Source organism: Capsicum annuum, chromosome 4, assembly GCF_002878395.1.
Source record: "Capsicum annuum cultivar UCD-10X-F1 chromosome 4, UCD10Xv1.1, whole genome shotgun sequence".
In the NCBI taxonomy this organism is placed as follows: domain Eukaryota; kingdom Viridiplantae; phylum Streptophyta; class Magnoliopsida; order Solanales; family Solanaceae; genus Capsicum; species Capsicum annuum.
Genome location: NC_061114.1, coordinates 188,897,362 through 188,916,905, shown reverse-complemented (window position 1 = coordinate 188,916,905; position 19,544 = coordinate 188,897,362).

The following is a 19,544-nucleotide window of genomic DNA, read 5'->3' as shown; positions in this document are numbered from 1 at the left end:
TATCAATCACAAAATATAAGTACATACATTCATAATAAAAATGACAATTGAATGAGAACACAACAAAAAAAATACAATAAGAAAAAGTACAATAACTATTATCTTTGATAACGGAAATAAAAATCATTTTGTAAGGAAAAGTTAGCAAATGGGAGAGTGAGAAAAAAATGAACTATCGACACGCCCAAAAAAACTTTATGTGAGTAATAAATAAGTAAAAAATGTTTGTTTTAAAATAAAATAATGTGCTAAATAAAAATCAAACCCTGATATTAAACAAAAACAACCAACTTTAAGCGCCAGCCTAAAATTGCTGCACCAACCATAATATATATTGTCTGGATGCTTATTCTTTGTATAAGGTTTGTTTTGAAATAAAAACAACGTGCTAGGTAGGAATCAAATTATGATACTAAACAAAAATAATCTTTCTTAAACCATTGCACCAACCATAGTATCTACTGTCAGGAGGCACACTGTTAGTATAAGTTTGTTTTTTAAAATAAAAACAACGTGCAAAGTAGGAATCAAATTCTGACACTAAATAAAAACAACCAAGTTTAAGCACCAACCACAGTATCTATTGTCTGAGTGCACGCTATTTGTATTTAAACCATTTCTATTTATTTCTATATAAATACTAGTTTTATGAGGATTGTGCAACTCAATTAAAAAAGTCTAATTTGTGTCACAATTTATAATTTATAATTGATATAATTTAGTACCAGTTAGCCATGTCTTATTCACAAATCTTCACCATAAAAGTAACCACATAATTAGGTACTTCTTAAAGAAAATATTATGCAATAGCAAGAAAATTTGACTGGAGAATTAGTAATACCAAAATAAAAAGATACAAGTAATTTGGTATTCTGTAAAATAATATGATTTAATCTCTGAAGTATGTAAAATATTTATAACTCGGTGAAGATCATATACTTTCGTCATCTCATCGCATTTTTGCTAAATTCAGTTAGATTAATTTAATATTTTAAATTAAAATTTAAATATTCAAAAACTATATGAACTAAACTTAAAAATAATTTATAGATATTTTAAAATTTTTCTCCTTCTTAATCTTTTTTGTTTTTTATTTTTTTGTGACATCAGTATGATATATTTTAAGGAGTTCTAAAATAATACAGTACAAATGATATTGGAAAGTTAAAGGATATTATTTTTCTTAGTTAAAATATCAAACTTTCAAAAAAAAAAAAAAATCAAAATAAATGCATGTATAAAAGTTCTAACTACTATTTACTGAAATCCTTTATCAAAATAAATGCATGTATGAAAGTTCTAACTTCTATTTAATGAAATTCTTTGAGATTCTAATCTCTGATGATTCAAATTGAGCTTTTATCATAAATTATTTGGAGATCAAATTATATTTTCTCTAACTATAACCTTTTTCAAGCATTTTCAGAATATACACAATTACAAACTCAAGAAATACAAAAATACGATCATATGAAGGTAGTCATAAGAATTAAATATAGTTGATACAAATACAATAATACACGATAAAATTGATAGAGATGGGAGGAGAGTGGTGGTGGTGGGGGGGGGGGGCAATTTAGTTAAGTCAAGCTATGAATTATAATTAATTAAAATTTAATTGAGTAGGTTAATTAGGTGCTTATGTTTGCTAAGCCGTGAAGTTTTCCTAAAGAAAATATTGATCCACTCGAGCGATGTATTTGAGGACTACAAATATTTTATTCACACAAAATTAAACTTGATGCCTAAAAGTTAAATCATGTCAATGAATGTCTATCAAATTTAGTAAATAAAGAATTACCATAAAGAAGGCCTTCAAAATGACAAGTTAAGAGAACTTTCAAAAATAAACTACAAAAAGATAAATTTGACTTTAAAAGATAATACTATGACATAAAAGTAATTAATTGAAAATATTAAAATTAAGTTGAAAACTTTTGTAAGGACTACCAGAGTCCTTGATTTGTCTCTAATATATAATAGTAATAATATATAGTTTGATACGAAGTTAATGGGTGCTTGAGCACCTAAAAATCTGTGTGGGTCCGCCCCTATAAAAATTAGATGTTAGTAGGGGAAGTCCAAAATTCTGGTTAGAAAAATACTTTTCATATTTTAGGTACAATCTCACCCCTATCAAAATATATATAAATGAGAATTATAAACATGCTGATGTGTAACACCCTGTATTTTTGGGCTAGTTTATGAACCATCGTTCTTACATGTATAAGTTATAATTCAAGTGATTCTCATGTAAATATAATTTTAATGATCTTTATAATAGCGTGTGAAATGCTCATGAGGTTAAAAATGTTCATAGAAATCATTTAGAGCCAAGTTGAGCAAAGATCCTTTGATTTACCCAAAGGTTGGAATTTGATTCTACAAGGGTCTGCTTTAAATGTGTATAAATTTTTATATACTTATAATTTTTTAGATCAAGACCCACCAAAATATAGATAATTGAGTTAGCTTTTCAACGGTACCAATTTAGCCTTAATCCGATACCCGAGTGAAAAGTTATGTCATTTTTCGTGTGAGGCAGTAAGGGGTCACGATAGCCCCGCGGTGCGAGGGCTGCTTGACCCAACTAGGATTCACGACCCGGGGGCTATTCCCCCACAGTTTTAGCTTCTTAAGGGTCAAGGGTTACTTTGGTCCTTTCCCCTCGACCCTAAACGTCCAAAGCACAAATTTTAACACCCAAAAGGGCATTATTTGCCCATCTTCCTCAAATCAGCTCACGTAAAAACCCTCCTCATTTCCCAAGAACAAAAATCCAAGCATTAACATTCAAGACCCTTCAAAGAAAATTTATTCTGCTTCAAGATTTATGCATTTGAGGTATGTTAAATGTTCATCCATGGACCCTTTTCACCCACAGAGTCCAAGAATTCATCTTTTATGTTTTAAATCATGAAATTACATGTTTATAATGATTTATCTCCGTGAAAATTTTATGAATTTTGATTATAAATGATTTTTATAATCTATTTTCATTGAAAGCAGCCCTAATTACATATTTTATGAATTATGTCCATGAACTTACAATAATTTTGAATCTTTATCATGTTTTCATAAAATTTTTAGAGATATTAAACCTTACATGTTTAAATGGGGTTGTTTGTTGAACTTAAACCCTAATTGGTGATCTTAGAAGTGAGATCAAGCTATTTTTACAAGTTTTAGAACTATTCTCATGCTTAGTTTAAACCATGAATTGCAAGTATTTGATGAAATGCCTAAATGATTAAGTTTTGAACAATGACTACTTATTACATATTTACAAGTTAAGATTTTGGAATTTGTTTTCAAGTGAAATGCATTATAGTATGTTTTAATATTATATTTTCCATATCATGTTCGTGAGAATTTGGAATAAATCCTCAATCTTAAGATTTTGTCATGTGATCGTGCTATATCATTATGTTTAGAAGTATCCTCATGTTAAAGTCTTGACCCCCATATGTTTGATGATATGCTTAAGTGAATAATTGTGAACAATGAACTCCTTCCATGGTTTCAAAGCTTTCATGTGACCCTGTTGTTATTGTTATTGAGTCCTAGGGGTTGTGAATACACAAAATTTAGATGTTTACTTAGTCTCAGTAGTTTTAGAATAGTTTCGGACACGTATGAGCATTATCAGTTCAGTTCATTATTATATTAGTAAAACTTAGATCAGTTCATTAATCTGAGTCAATTCCCTCTTCAGTTAAGCTTAGCTCAGTCCCAAAATTAGTGTCAATTCAGTTCGGAGTTGGATTCAATATCGAGCGAGCCTAGGGATGGGGGATCACCCGTAAGTTAGGATTGAGTTCTTAGAAGCAATTCCTAAGATCCAGAACTATGTAGACAACGTAGGTTATGAGATGTCACACACCATTTTAGAACTGACACTCTCAGGGATCACCCGCCAACTTAGGACTTATCTCAAGGGTCACCCGCTAGATTAGGACTAACTCTACATCCATTGTTAGTTCCCGTGGCATAGTACTAGCACCCTTTCAACTGGCATTACAGGTTGGACCCCAATTAGTTTAGAGTAGAGCATATCGGTTAGATGATACCTCCCAAAGTTTCAGTTTCAGTGTTCAGTTTAGAACTCAGTTTAGTTTCGCTTGACCATAGAATACAGTTTATCAATTATTGGATTTCAGTTGCAGATTACATCAGAATCATATTATATGCTTGGTCATGTATTCTCAAATTTTACAGCCTTCACGCATTTATATTCAATATTCTCATGTAAATTAGATAGTCTCTGCTCCATGCCTGCTTAGTAAGTTACTTCATATCATTCAACTAGTTATTACTTCATGTTAAGTTAACCCATGCTATTCATTCTGTTGGTTATCATTCATGCATATAAACCCATGCATCTCAACCTTACCTCATTTAGAATACCAGTACATTCAAAGGACTGATCGCATACCCGTTTCTTGTGCTATGATATTTCATATCATAGGTTCGTACGCTTAGGTTCCTAACCATACCTAGATATCCCAACGCACCAGTAGCAGCAGTAGTGGTGAGTCCTCATGTTCTGAGGATCAGTTATGTTATTTCAGTTTTTTCTCAGATTTAGCAGACGGTCGGAGTTAGTTGGGGGTTTGTCCCATCAACTCCTCAGTTATTCGGTTAAAGGCTTTCAGACTAGTACAGACAGTCAGTTAGATTTTCAGTATGTTTTTAAATGTTAACTTCATGATTTAGTATTGATTATATTTTTTAAAACTGTATGGCATTTCAGTTTAATTCCACACATATTCTATTTGTCATCAGTTTTATTCAGTGCTCACAGTAGGTACCAGCTCATGGGTTAGCTTGTGGTTTCTCAGGATTGTAAGCACGGTGTGGCGCTTAGAGTGCACTCTCGGGGTGTTACAAAGTTGGTATCAGAGCCTAATATTTTATAGTGTCCTAGGAAGTCTAAAAGCCGCATCAAGTAGAGTCTTATTTATGGGTGCAAATCGCGCCACACATGTTTCCCTTCTTTCAGTATTCTTGTTGCACGAATGAGCAGGAGCTTAAGTTAAACTCTCTATCTAATCCAACTATTTCTTCCCTTTACAGAATATGCCTCCCAAAAAGACTAATGAAAACAGAACCGAAAACCAGTCAGCCCCTCAACTCGTTCAGAAAGATCCCCTGAATAAGCATATTTCTCATGCAGAGTTCAGAGCTGCATTTACCATTCTAGATCACTCTGTAGCAGCCCAAAATATGCAGCCAACTGCTGTTTTGCCCAACCCAGTGGCCAATACTGCCTTCACTAGAATTCGAGACTTCACCCGAATAATTTCTCCTTCATTTTTGGGATCCAAGTCTGAAGAGGATCCAAGAAAATTCCTAGACATGGTGTAGAAGGTAACAAATATTATGGGGGTGACGTTTAGTGAGAGTGCAGAGCTAGCTGCTTACTAGTTACAGGATGCAGCCCATACCTGGTTTAAGAAATGGAAAGAGAATAGGAGTATCGATGCAAGGCCTGTAGAATGGGAGGAGTTTGCTACAACCTTCTTAGATAGATTTTTCCCTTTGAAGTTGAGAGATGCTAAGGTGTTAGAGTTTATAAATCTAAAATAGGGCAACATGAGTGTGAGAGAGTATTCCCTCAAGTTTACTCAGCTAGCTAGGTATGCTCCTCGTGTGGTGGCTGATAACAGGTCTAGAATTAGTAAGTTTGTTTCTGGTATAGCTGATAGTATTGCCAGAGAGTGTAGGACTACTATATTGATTAAGGATATGGACTTGTCTAGGCTTATGATCCATGCCCAGTAGATTAAGGAAGAGAAAGCTAAGGAGAAGGAAAGAGAGAAGAAGAGGGCTAGAATAGGTAGTTTTAATTTTTCTCAATCCGAGTCTGAGGGTGGTAACCGTTCATAGTTTCGTCAGAAGTTTCCATCCCCAGCTCCTTTTTTAGCTAGTGCGCCAGTACCAAGGTTCAGGAATGGCAGTCATGATAGGGCACCAGGCTCTAAAACCCAGGGTAGTGTGAGTAGTGGTCATACCCATCTGCCTTGCGGGGAATATGGTTAAAATAACCTAGGTGTGTGTAGAGATGGCAGCGATGTATGTTTTGGATGTGGTAAGCCAGGCCACAGGATGGGAAAGTGTAGAGTAATGGCTCAGAGTGGAAAAGATTTGTGTCAGCAGGGTCAGTTCAACCATCCTTCAGTCCCATCTGGTCACCCAACTCAGCAGTGTACCACTTCCAGTGCCACTAGTGGTCAAAGCCAGAACAGACTTTATGCACTCCAGTCTCATCATGATCAGGAAATCTCTCCTGATATGGTCATTGGTATGTTACCGACCTTTAATCTTTGTATGTATATTTTGTTCGACTCCGGAGCTTCATTTTCTTTTGTAACCCTTATATAACTGTTAATTTTGGTGTCAGTCTCGATACTCTAGTAGAGCCCTCCCCGGTGTCTACCCCAGACTCTAGAGTAAACTGGTGACAATTCAGTTTAGAGTTATTGTTTAAGTGGTTCACATACTTATAATTACGGCTTTAAGACAAGGGGGAGATGTATTGTAATACCCCTAGTAATCATGTCCTAAACCTTTCATTTTTATTCACGAAATAGGATCTATCTTTATGTAATGGCTACTCATCAGTTGACTCTCTCGTTTCTATCTCAGCCTCATAATATTCTCATGTCATTGCATGTATTCAAGAAATTAGTCCAGTTCATTATATTCAATTCATGTATCATATTTCAGAATCAGTTATGCAAGCATGTTCCAAGTCATGCATGTTTAGAATATGATCTCAGTTACCTTTGAACAGTACTCTCAGTCTAACTAGTCTCATTTGAGGACGAATGTTCCCAAGGGTGAGATAATGTAACACCCCATATTTTTAGGCTAGTCTATGAACCGTTGTTCCTACGTGTATAAGTTATAATCCAAGTGATTCTTATGTAAATATAATTTTAATGATCTTTATTCTAGTGTATGAACAGCTCATGAGGTTAAAAATGTTCATAGAAATCATTTAGAGCCAAGTTGAGCTAAGATCCTTTGATTCGCCCAAAGTTTGGAATTTGATTCTATAAGGATCTTCTTTAAATGTGTATAACTTTTTATATACGTTGAATTTTTCAGCTCAAGATCCACCAAAAGATAGATAATTGAGTTAGCTTTTCAACGGTACCAATTTTTTCTTAATCCAATTCCCGAGTGAAAAGTTATACCATTTTTCGTGTGAGGCAAAGGGTCGCGATAACCCCGGGACGCGAGGGCTGTTTGACCCAACTAGGAGTCGTGATGCGGGGGCTATTCCCCCACAGTTTTAGCTTCTTAAGGTTCAAGGGTCACTTTGGTCCTTTCCCCTTAACCCTAAACGTCCAAAGCACAAATTTTAACACTCAATAGGGCATTATTTGCCCATCTTCCTCAAATCAACTCATGCAAAAACCCTCCTCCTTTCCCAAGAACAAAAATCCAAGCATCATCATTCAAAAGCCTTCAAGAAAATTTATTCTCCTTCAAGATTTACACTTTTGGGGTATGTTAAATGTTCATCCGTGGGCCCTTTTCACCCATGGAGTCCAAGAATTCATCTTTTATGTTTTAAATCATGAAATTACATGTTTATAATGATTTATCTCCATGAAGCTATTATGAATTTTTATTATACATGATGTTTACAATCTATTTTCATTGAAAGCAGCCCTTATTATATATTTTATGAATTATGTTCATGAACTTACAAGAATTTTGAATCTTTATCATGTTTCCATGAAATTGTTAGTGATATTAAACCTTACATGTTTAGAAGTGAGATCATGCTATTTCTACAAGTTTTTGAACTATTCCCATGCTTAGTTTAAACCATAAATTGCAAACGTTTGATGAAATACCTAAATGATTGGGTTTTGAACAATGATTACTTATTACATATTTACAAGTTAAGATTTTGGAATTTATTTTCAAGTGGAATGCATTATAGTATGTTTTAAACATTATGTTTTCTATATCATGTTCATGAGATTTCGGAATAAATCCTTACTCTAACGATTTTTTCATGTGATCGTGCTATCTCATTATGTTCAGAAGTATCCTCATGTTAAAGTCTTGACCCCCATGTGTTTGATGATATGCTTAAGTGAATAATTGCGAACAATGATCTCCTTCCATAATTTCAAAGCTTTCATGTGACCCTGTTGTAATTGTTATCGAGTCCTGAGGTTGTGAATACCCAAAATTTAGCTGTTTACTTAGTCTCAGTAGTTTCTGAATAGTTTCGGACATGTTTAAGCATTATCAGTTCAGTATGTTATCATATCAGTCAAACTTAGATCAGTTCATTAATCCGACTTAATTCCCTCTTCAGTTAAGCTTAGCTCTGTCCCGAAATCAGTGTCAGTTCAGTTGAGAGTAGGATTCAGCTCTGAGCGATCCTAGGGATGAGGGCTCACCCATCAATTAGGACTGAGTACTTAGAATAAATACCTAAGTTTCAAAACTAAGTAGTCAGCGTAGGTTATGAGATGTCACCTGCCAGTTTAGGACTGACACTCTCAGGGATCACCCGCCAGTTTAGGACTGATCTAGATTAGGACTGACTCCACAACCATTGTTAGTACCCGTGGCACGGTACTAGTGCTCTTCCAACTGGGGTTACAGGTTGGACCCCAATAAGTTCAGGGCAGGACATGTAAGTTAGATGATACCTCCCATAGTTTTAGTTTCAGCGTTAAGTTTAGAACTCAGTTCAGTTTTGCTGGACCATAGCATACAATTTATCAGTTATTCAGTTATTAGATTTTAGTATTTCTGTTGCAAATTACATCAAAATCATATTATATGCTTGTTCATGCATTCTCAGATTTTACAGCTTTCACGCATTTATATTCAGTATTCTCATGCAAATCAATTAGTCTTTGCTCCATGTATGCTTACTAAGTTACTTTATATCATTCATCTAGTTATTACTTCATGTTCAGTTATCCCATGCTATTCATTCTGTTGGTTATCATTCATGCATATAAATCCATGCATCTCAGTCTTACCTAATTTAGCGTACCAGTACATTCAAAGTACTGACTGCATACTCGTTTCTTGCGCTATGATGTTTAATATCATAGGTTCGTACGCTCAGTTTCTCGATCGTACCTAGATATCTCAGCGCACCAGTAGCAACAACAGTGGTGAGTTCTCATGTTCCGAGGGCCAGTTATGTTATTTCAGGTTTTCTCAGTTTTAGCAGACAGTCGGAGTTAGTTGGGGGCTTGTTCCATCAACTCCTCAGTTATTCGGTTAGAGGTTTTCAGACTAGTATATATAGTTAGTTAGCTTTTCATTATGTTTTTAAATGTTAACTTCATGATTTAGTATTGATTATAGTTTTTAAAACCTTATGGCGTTTCAGTTCAATTCCGCACATGTTCCCTTTGTCATCAGTTTTGTTCAGTGCTCGCAGCAGGTACCAGCTCATGGGTTAGCTTGTGGTCTCTCAAAACTATAAGCACCGTGTGACGCCCAGGGTGTACTCTCGGGGCTTTACATTATGTGGCATGCTTCTTATTTTTTTGATTTTTTTCGGTTATTCTTTTGAATTTTCCTCTTTTTTATTCATTAATCAATAATAAATGTAATTAATATCTCTTCATCTCCCATCATAATTATCTTCTTTATTGGAGATTTTAAAAAATGAAAGAACTGAAGGGCCATGGCAATTAGCATGGGCAACAGTTATCACAGAATTAAGATTTTTTCATTAAATTCTTCTTTCTTTCATTAGTTTTTATTAATTTATCTATAAATATAGTAAAGACAAAAAAAATAAAGACAAAGGCAAAGTAATATGCCACCTTTAGTCAAAAAAATATATTTCTACTTTTATCTCATTTTTGTTTGACAATTTTCGTTATTTATTTATTTATTTCTAATCATTGTAAAAAAATGAATATATCTATTACACTCCTTCATTTATGTATATTCTTCAATACAAACACTTATTGAACTTCATTTTCATTACTTCCATGAATTTTAATGATCATAATTCCAAAATTATATTAATTATCATGTTCATGAAATAATTTGATATTCCATAATATTATCCTATCAATAGAGGTATTTTAATCTTCTCCCCTCCATCATCAAAATTTAAGCTAAATCTCCACTATACATTGTTTAAAATTCGAATTTGTATTGATTGAATTCCCATATATTCTTTCTTTAAAAAGATAATTTACATCTTCTAAAATGTCATACAATTGAGACGATGATGCCAGATTCCAAGAGAATTGATAAGATAACAATTGGTTCGATATCAGATTAATTAACAATGAACGGATGATTACTAGGTGGTGAATTGATAAATCTAAGTGACAATGAAATATTGAGAGGTTATTTATATGTCCTACATTTTTTCACTGACTAATTTGTTTGTATATAGTGCCAATCTATTTATCAATTGTTTAGGCTTGTTGAGCTTTGTTCGTATAATATTTTTAATAGGTTATAACATAAAATCAATTATGTAGAAATATTTTTTTAATATTGGGTCGACTATGAAAATCAAAACTTTAATATGGTTTGAAATTTTTCAGTTTTATATTAAACCTTGTGAAGAACACACTGGAGTTGTTTTATTTTTGTTGTTGTCCTTCATGTTATTAAGAATAATTTATATTCTCAATTAAGAATTAATTTCATATTTCATTTAGATTTTAGGGAGACTGACTATACTTTATGGTTAGAAGTCACAAGAAGTTACTTATTTCCTAATCTAAGAAGTAAATAGAATACTGATTGAGGTTCTAATATTTGAACTTATACAAGAGATACTTTATATATCTAGGAGTAAACATGTAAATGTGACAATTCTTAACGGGTTAACGATTTGTTCGACGAGAAAATTGAGTTATCTGCCCACATCGATAAGTCACTAACTATAAATTTTAATTCACCAATCATTAATCCGATAACTCACTACCAACAATCTAAAGCTAATTTTGCGGTTGAGTTATCGATTATAGTTTGATTTTGAATAATCCTAATTATGATCCTTTTTACATATCTTTAGAGTAAGACACGAAATTCAAAAATCTTCATTACTTTTAAAATCTTTTGCTAAGTCAAAATCAGACAAATAAATTGAACGGAAGGGAGTAAAATTTTTTGTCAGTTTAAAAATAATTTTTAAGAGTATATTATAGACTTTCTTTTAATTTTCCAAGAAAATGCAAGCACTAAAACTCTTCTCCTTTTTATTTTATTGGAAGGTCAAGCTAAAGACTAATGAAGATAAACTGAAGTCTATAGCTACAAATTAGCTAACTCAGCAGTGTGCAGAGCTATGTCGATCGGAAGACATTAAAGCTCTAGAGCTAGAAGGAGACGATGGGACACTCCATAAAACCCATAACGCTTATCAATCTACTTCTGCAGGTACAAGCAGAGGAGTTAGTAGACAAAGATATCAAAACATGAATATGAATAAGATATTTGAGAAACCATTTATACCAAAAACACAAAAAGACCCCTTGTTCATACCCCCACAAATTACCACATACCGAGATAGTCTGAACCAAGATAAAAAAGTTTACAACTATACAACCCAAAAATATATAGAAAATATCTACAGAGTACAAACTTTCCTAAACCTTAACCCCAGAGCTACAAATATTAAAGAACCAAACACAAATTATATAACCCAAAAATTACAAGGTTACAACAAGCTAATTGCACTACCCAAAACCAACCCAAGCTTAGTAAAAACTTGTTTTGACTATGGATTATTAAATACCATATACACCCAAGATGGAGAAAAACTAACAGCTATGGAAGAATTACATAAAATATTCACCACCTATAAAAGAATAATCAAAGGAAATCTATTTTATATAAAGTGTTATACTGCACCAGCAGAGATATTATACGACGAAATAAAACCAGTTATATAAGTTGTAAAAATAGGATTAACCAGAGATATGATTATACCGGAAGATATTATGCAACAGCCAGAGATACCCAAAATTGAGATACCTGATTTCTACGCAAATAAACAACTCATTGGACTAGCTACAATTATTCAAGAATTAGCAAATAATTATACCAATGGAAATCCAATATGGAGCAATTATTCAAGAGACCATCAGATGATTTATTCAAATTCAAAAGAACTACGACAAGCAGATATGGAAGATGTTAGGCGATGGATAATGACATTACTTAACCCAGAAAAATAATCTACTGCAAGAGCAATTAAGAGAGGATTTATTTCAAGCGGATTATTGACAAGATATTGCAAAATAATTGAACACAAATATCCAGACCATCAATATTCGAGATGTAATGGAGAAGATAATATTATCCCAGAAGTCCACCTAGAATAAAAGAATCAAGAAGATAAGCATGCCAGCTGGAAGATAAGATAAGAAGCAATAATAGAGATATGGAAAAGCAGCAGATACGACAACGAGAAAATATCAACGGAGTAATAATAGAAGACAAGATATTAAATTCATTTTACGTAAAGTTGTTGTATAGGCTAGATTTTTAGACTTTTAGCCTTTTTAGCCTTTTTTAGCCTTTTTTAGCCTTTTAGACTTTTTAGGCTATAGCATTAATAATTCTTGTCTCATTGGGAGACTTTTTTAGACTAATTTTAGAAAACGTGCAAGAAATGTGAATACTTTTGTAAAGATTCATTCTATAAATAATAGGAACCGAAGGCATTGCAAAGCAAGCCTTCATGTGTTGAAGAACAAATACTCTCTCATGTTCGCAATAAATATTTTGCTTAGTTAATTAAAAAACAGATATATTTCAATGAAAAAAGCTATGGAGGAACAAACCTCAGAAATATCAAACCTATCCAAATAGGTATATTTATTTATGATTATGAATAGCTAAATTCATAATTTCCAACAATCATGGTATGATAAAATAAATTCATATTAGTTACTTTATAATAGAATTATTCGAAGAATAATATATTAAGAAGTTTATTAGCAAAGTGGAAACGGAGAAAAATCCCTAAGAACTATGTCATCCTAAAGGTGAAACCAATGAGGCAAGAAGCCGTGGTGGGGAGTAACCAGAGTAGAGGCACTGTTTAAGGGAAAAGTATCCAAATTACCATGCTAATAGTGACCAAAGAACATGTTATTTAAGAATAATCTAGTGTATAGTAATCTAAGATGACCATATTTTGTTATGTATATGATTAGAGGAAATATTTTGAAAATAGCAATTTTATGAAAATGAATAATTATTTATCTGATGTGATGGTAGATAAATTTAAAATACTTATTTTGTATGCACTTAAGGATATAAAAGTAGTAGATATAAGAAAAATCATATTAGAAAAAGCATTTGGTAAATATTATATGACTAGAATAAATTACATACCATACCTACCTAACTACTCTTACAAATACTTATCATCATAAATTACATATATCTAGAAATTTTGTAAAAAGATATGAGAAACATACAGTTAATAGAAAAACAGATGAAAGTAAATATAGACAAATACATGGAAACTAAAGATATAAAATATATAGAATTTCTTAATGAAAATATGCAAGAACTACTAAGACTAAAATAAACAACTACAAAATATTATAATAAAATATTTAGTCAATTTTAAATGATAGATAATCTTAAATTCTTAATCTTATATATACTTAGAGATATAGAAATTATAGATATTAAGAAAATAATATTAGAAAAAGTATTAGACTATGAAATTGAAACTATAAATTGGATAACACAGTTATACCTGGATAATTACCCAGAAGGATATTATTCAGACTAAGAGATGTTAGAATATATTAGAAAAACTAGAGAAAATCAAGATAATCTAAATAAAGAAATTAATTATAGAAACCGAATTAGAAAAATAATGGAGAATCTAAAAGAAAAATTAATATGGATAGAAGAAACCTTAGAAAATTTAGAAAAAAGTACATGTGATAGTTTATATAATTTAAAAAACTCGCTACGAGAAGAACAACACAAGATAATAAATAACATTGAAAATCTAGAATTAGATATACATTACAGTATAATTAGGATAAATTATTATACAGAAATCTGTAACTCTGCAATTACTACAAGATAAAATAATAAACTACACAAATTAATGAATACATCTTACGAAAAGAATAAATCATTAAAAGATATTAAAACAAAATTTAAGAAATATCCACGCACAAAGAAAAATAGATTCATTATACATATAATAGATCTATTTCATAAGTTAGGTATCCGCATATCCGCACCCCCTACAAATGATGTCACGTTCACTTATTTTACGACTCATCACTTTTTGCATAACATTTAATAAGTGCATATAATTATTCAAATTTATAAAATATGTGAAAGCTTGTAAAGTCATTAAAATTAAAATGAAAAAAAAAATTTATGTGAGGACTACCAAATTCAAAGATCCTCCCTTATATATTATTATTACTAGATAAGTGAAGCTGCGCTCTGCACGACCCAACATGTTCAATTAAATTTCTTTTCTTAGTAGCTTGTTTTACAAAAGCAGCATTCATATTTTAGCATAGAGTTGTGCTGATTTTGTTACTTATCTTGAAGCCATATAGCTGCCACTAGTTCAATTCAAATACTACCTCTAAAAGTACCAAATAAAATTTCAGGAACTCACTGCTTCTTAGATAAAAAGTTTTCAAAAAATGACACAATTCCTATCATAAAAATGAATATTACTCTACACAATTAAATTTGATAAATAAAAAAATTAGATAAGGCAGAATGCATAAGCAGCAAAGACCACTTGCACCTGTACTCAATACATGTATTTTATTGAACATTTTGATTTGAGTATGCACCAACAGTTTCACCTCTTAAATTAATTAATGAAAAAAATATGCCTGCAGTGCGAATGGAAATTGATTCAGCTCCTTCGAACTCTTCGAAAATATGGGCATAAGAAGAAAAACTTTTTGGTCATAGATGTGGAAGTATGAGCCTTCACTCCAAAGGGCATTTCCTGAGGCCTACACTGTTATACTTGTTAATGGCTTTAAAATCATGTTGAAGGGTGACATTATCTTGATGCAATTCAAATAACCTTCACGACCTAATTTGTCACTATCAATTGAATGTGGTCAATTGTTATAGTTGATATGAAATCACAAAGATGGGTCTATGCTGGTTGACGATCCAATTAAAATAGTTGTATCATTTGATAGTAATAGTGTCAAATATTGTGTTCACTTAAAAAAAATGTCTGAGTAATGAAAAAGGTACTTTAGAGGAGTAAACTGTTATCTCAAAATAGCAAAATAACAACAATCACTCTATAATGCAGTTATAGAGATGAATTTAAGAACTTTAAGTACTTGTTCACATTCAAATAAGGACCAGAGACTTATCAATAATCTAGAGATGATGGATACACACTAAAACTTTCTTAGATTGTCATTCAGCTTTTGACAAAAGTATAAAGTTTTATTAACAAATAGAAAATCTAATAGTTTAACCTATTCTGAAAATGGAACAAGAAGCAGAGGATATTGACATTTATTTTATTTTACAAGTAGATGATTATTGCCTCTCAATTTTGGAGGTGTCCTTGCTACAAAAGTGGTTTTCTTCTTGGACATTATCACATAATCATGATTTTACTACGTTTGACATTCTTATCATGGGACTTTTGTTTTTTTTTGCGAGGAATCCATTAATATGAAAATTCGTTTTCACAAAGTGTCCATACAACAATGAACAATCACCTTGAAAACTTGCAACTAATATCATTTACAACTTATAAGAGAAGAACATAAAAACATGGCACTCAACTTGGATAAATAGCAGCAAAATAAAAGAATGTACTTCAACACGATTAAGAAAAAAATTTAAACTATAGATGAACAATAGATAGATAAAATTGATAAACAAAAACAAAGTCGTCATAAGAGCAGAATTATATAGGTGGCCACATGGGGAATTTCCTAAACAGATTCTTCTTCATATAATTATGGCAATTACCATTAGAGAGAGCCAATTATTATCACAACATAAATAATGTCAGACGACTATGATTTATGTGAAAATAAATTTGATAAGTTTAGACTCAGTTTTAATGGGTCTTCTCATTTTATAGCACATATGACATTTACTCAAGAAAGTCAATAAAAGAAAAGTCAAACCTGAGAGTTTGCTGTCGGTACAGTGCCTTGAGATAACCTCTAATTTTTTTTGCTTCAGACATCGATTTTGAAAAGCTACACATTACTTTATATGGTGCTAAATTTATATTTTCCCACATATCAAAATTATGAGTCAATTAATTCGAAAAGTTGACTTTTTTTCACTAAATCAATCGGCTAAGAACTCTATATGTAGCTCAAAAGACTTGACGATTCAGATATCTACACCTAAAAAATGGAAGTTCACACTTTCAAAATCCAAAGAACAACATTTGGTGAAATTTTGAAAGAAATAGCTAACTTATAAATTAAAGCAGCAAGTCGAGAAGATCAAATCTGAGAAGGCTGGAGACAACAACATGGACTCTAGAACAAAAGATAAAAAAGTCCACGAACAACTATGCATTAAAGTTAAGATACACACTATAGAACTTTAACACTAATGATAATCTTCACCCCGACAAAACATGTACTTGCTTATTTCAAATAAACTGGTGGTAAATTAAATGTATTGGTTAGTCCCATGTGTTACTTGTTGATTACCAACTTCCTTTTTGAACCACAGAACTTGTGAGATCATGTGTATCACTTATTAAGCATATAAGAGCCTTTTCTATGCTTATACATCAACGATGAATGTATCACTTATAGTTCATACACGAGTATGCACCAAATTAGGTATAACATTTGTAATTAGAAATTACCAAGTTATATATTTCAACAACAAACCACAACAAAAATAATAATAATAAACTTAATCAAAGTAATAACTTGGAAACAAAGGGAGCCCAAATTTTTTGTTAAGCAATTACTTCAATCTATTATATATCTGAGCTTGTTGTATTTGTGATAAAACAACATTCCTATAAAAATTTCTCAAGATTAATAATTAATAAAGAGCAAAAAGATGAACCAAACAACTATATTTTTTAGAGATTCTTTATTTTTACAGAAAAGTAGGCATTGGCCTATCACTGAATATATGTAGGCGTTTTGACGATGAAAACTAAATCTTTTTGGAGTTGGAGTTGTGTTTAGTCATGTCTTCTTGAAATATTTTTTTAGACTTTTGAAAAGACTTTTTTAAATATAATTTTATACCACCAATTTTTAAAACTATCAAATCACCCAACTTAACTAGTTTACCTACAAGATATAACCAAATGTGAGAGGAGACAATAATTGTAACGACCTACAAATTTGATGAAATATGTAAAATTTATGATTTTATGTGATTTGACTATTTTACCCCACCCCGTAGTTGCGTTATGATATTTCTGGGGTGTGGGAGTAATTGACATGATTTCTGATGCAATTTGATACCATTTATGCGATATTGTGGTTTTTGATAGCTTCGAGAGTCTTATTTTGGACTTATGGGGATATCTTTTGATCCGCGTGATGGATGGACAAATGGACTGCTCCAGCAACTCCAAAATATATATTTTGGCTGGATAGACCTTTGATTCGGGTCCCGGTGCATCCGATCTCATTTTGATCTATTGATCAGAAAGTTGAAAAATTGAAAAAATGAGCGTGAGACCCACATTTAATCGAAACGACCTCGGATGAAAAATCCAACTTTTCCAGTAGATCCAAAATGTTGATTTTAGGGTGTTAGTATGTTTGGTATGATTTTACACCTTTTAAATCTCATTTCGACCCTCAATTTGGAAAATTGTAATTTCAGATTTTGGGGGTCTAACTTTGTGAAAAGGATATTTTTTTGAAAATATGATATCTCCATCGTATCTGTAACGTCGAATTTAGTATGGTTGCATAGTTCGTTTGAATGTATCGGACTCCAAACGAATCCCGAACACCCCGTCGAAGTCTAATTGACCAAAGAAAAAGTTGTTATTGCAGAAAATCTGCTATTTATAGCAGATTTTCACCTCTTTTTGACCCATTTTGCTCATTTTCATCTTGCCTCTTGCGAGTTAAATCCTAAAATAGTATGGGAGCTTAAAAGTAAAGTTTGTGGGAGTTTCGTAAGCTAGATTAATACCTATTTCTTGATTTTATTACGGATTTAAGGTACGAATTCACCCTTTTCTTAGTAATTTCTTAATTAATTTTCCAAAACCCCAAAAATCTTAGGGCATGATTTTAAACCCAAATTTCACTCTTTTTCACTTGAATACTACTTTTATCTTAAAATTACTAATTTTTCATCAATTTAACCTTCAAAACAACTCTGATTCTTGATTTTAACCCGATTTCAAATATTTTACTCAGTAAAGCTTTAAAATAATTTTTTTTTTGATTTGAACCTCGTTTTTTACTCGATCTAACTTGAGTTTTCAACTGTAGGTTCCTAAAAATATGGAGAACATGTTTTTAAAGTAAAATTTTGATTTGCCCTTCTTTATTCAAAAATCTGTTTCGAGGGTCTGTTTTGACCCCGAACTAAATTAGTCAATATGGGTGTCGTTGGTGTTGTTTTGAAGAATATATTTCATATTTGATGTTTTTTGTGGAGTTTGGAATTGTTTGTGAAAAGTAAGGTTGCAGGTTCAAGTATAGCGGATCGATTTTGGCTTTCGAGATAGGTTATGGCTTAAGCCTTTCAGACTGGGCTGGGTAGTAAATGATGATCAAAATGCATGTTAAGAGTGAGAACTAATCATGAAAAATAGTTATTTATGTATTGTGCCCATGTGGGGCCAATATGTAATCTAATTATCGAAATTGAGTTATTATGTGATACATGTGACCGCGTGGAGTCCTACGTACCATTAATAGCCTTAAATATACGTGAATAATTGTATTGTGTTGTAAAATGCTTAATATGGTACCATTGGTGTATTGTGATTATATTCATACTTAATTTGACATATGAGACATGTGAAAATTCGTGGATGAAACTGAAATAGTGAGTGGATATTGGCTCACATGGTTGTGGAAATATATCATTGTGGTTGGTTGTGAAAATACTCATTGTGATTGATTGTGAGCATTAAATACTCATATCATACTCATTCATGAAACATTGATACCACCGTGGCAATATCTGAGAAACACTGGTAACACTTTTTTAAAATCCTCTCCGAGGGATATGCCGGGGAGGAGATATTGTAACACCTTATAAAACCCTTTCTGAGGGATGTTCCAGAAAAGAGATATGAGATATGTGGATTATATACGAGTTGACGAACTCCTCATGGGTCCTACATGGAAAAGCTTTAGCTCCGTAGGTGTATACGGGGATTGTGCAATGATTCCAGAGGTTGTGCGATGACCTCGTGCATCATCATCATCATCATCATCATCATATACATTGCACTTGATTTATTGAGTTTATGATGTCTTGTATTGTCATATTGACTTGTCACTATGTATTTGTCTTACCTTCCTTTACTTGTATTTGATGATCTTGTATCTACATGTTCTCCCCTGTTT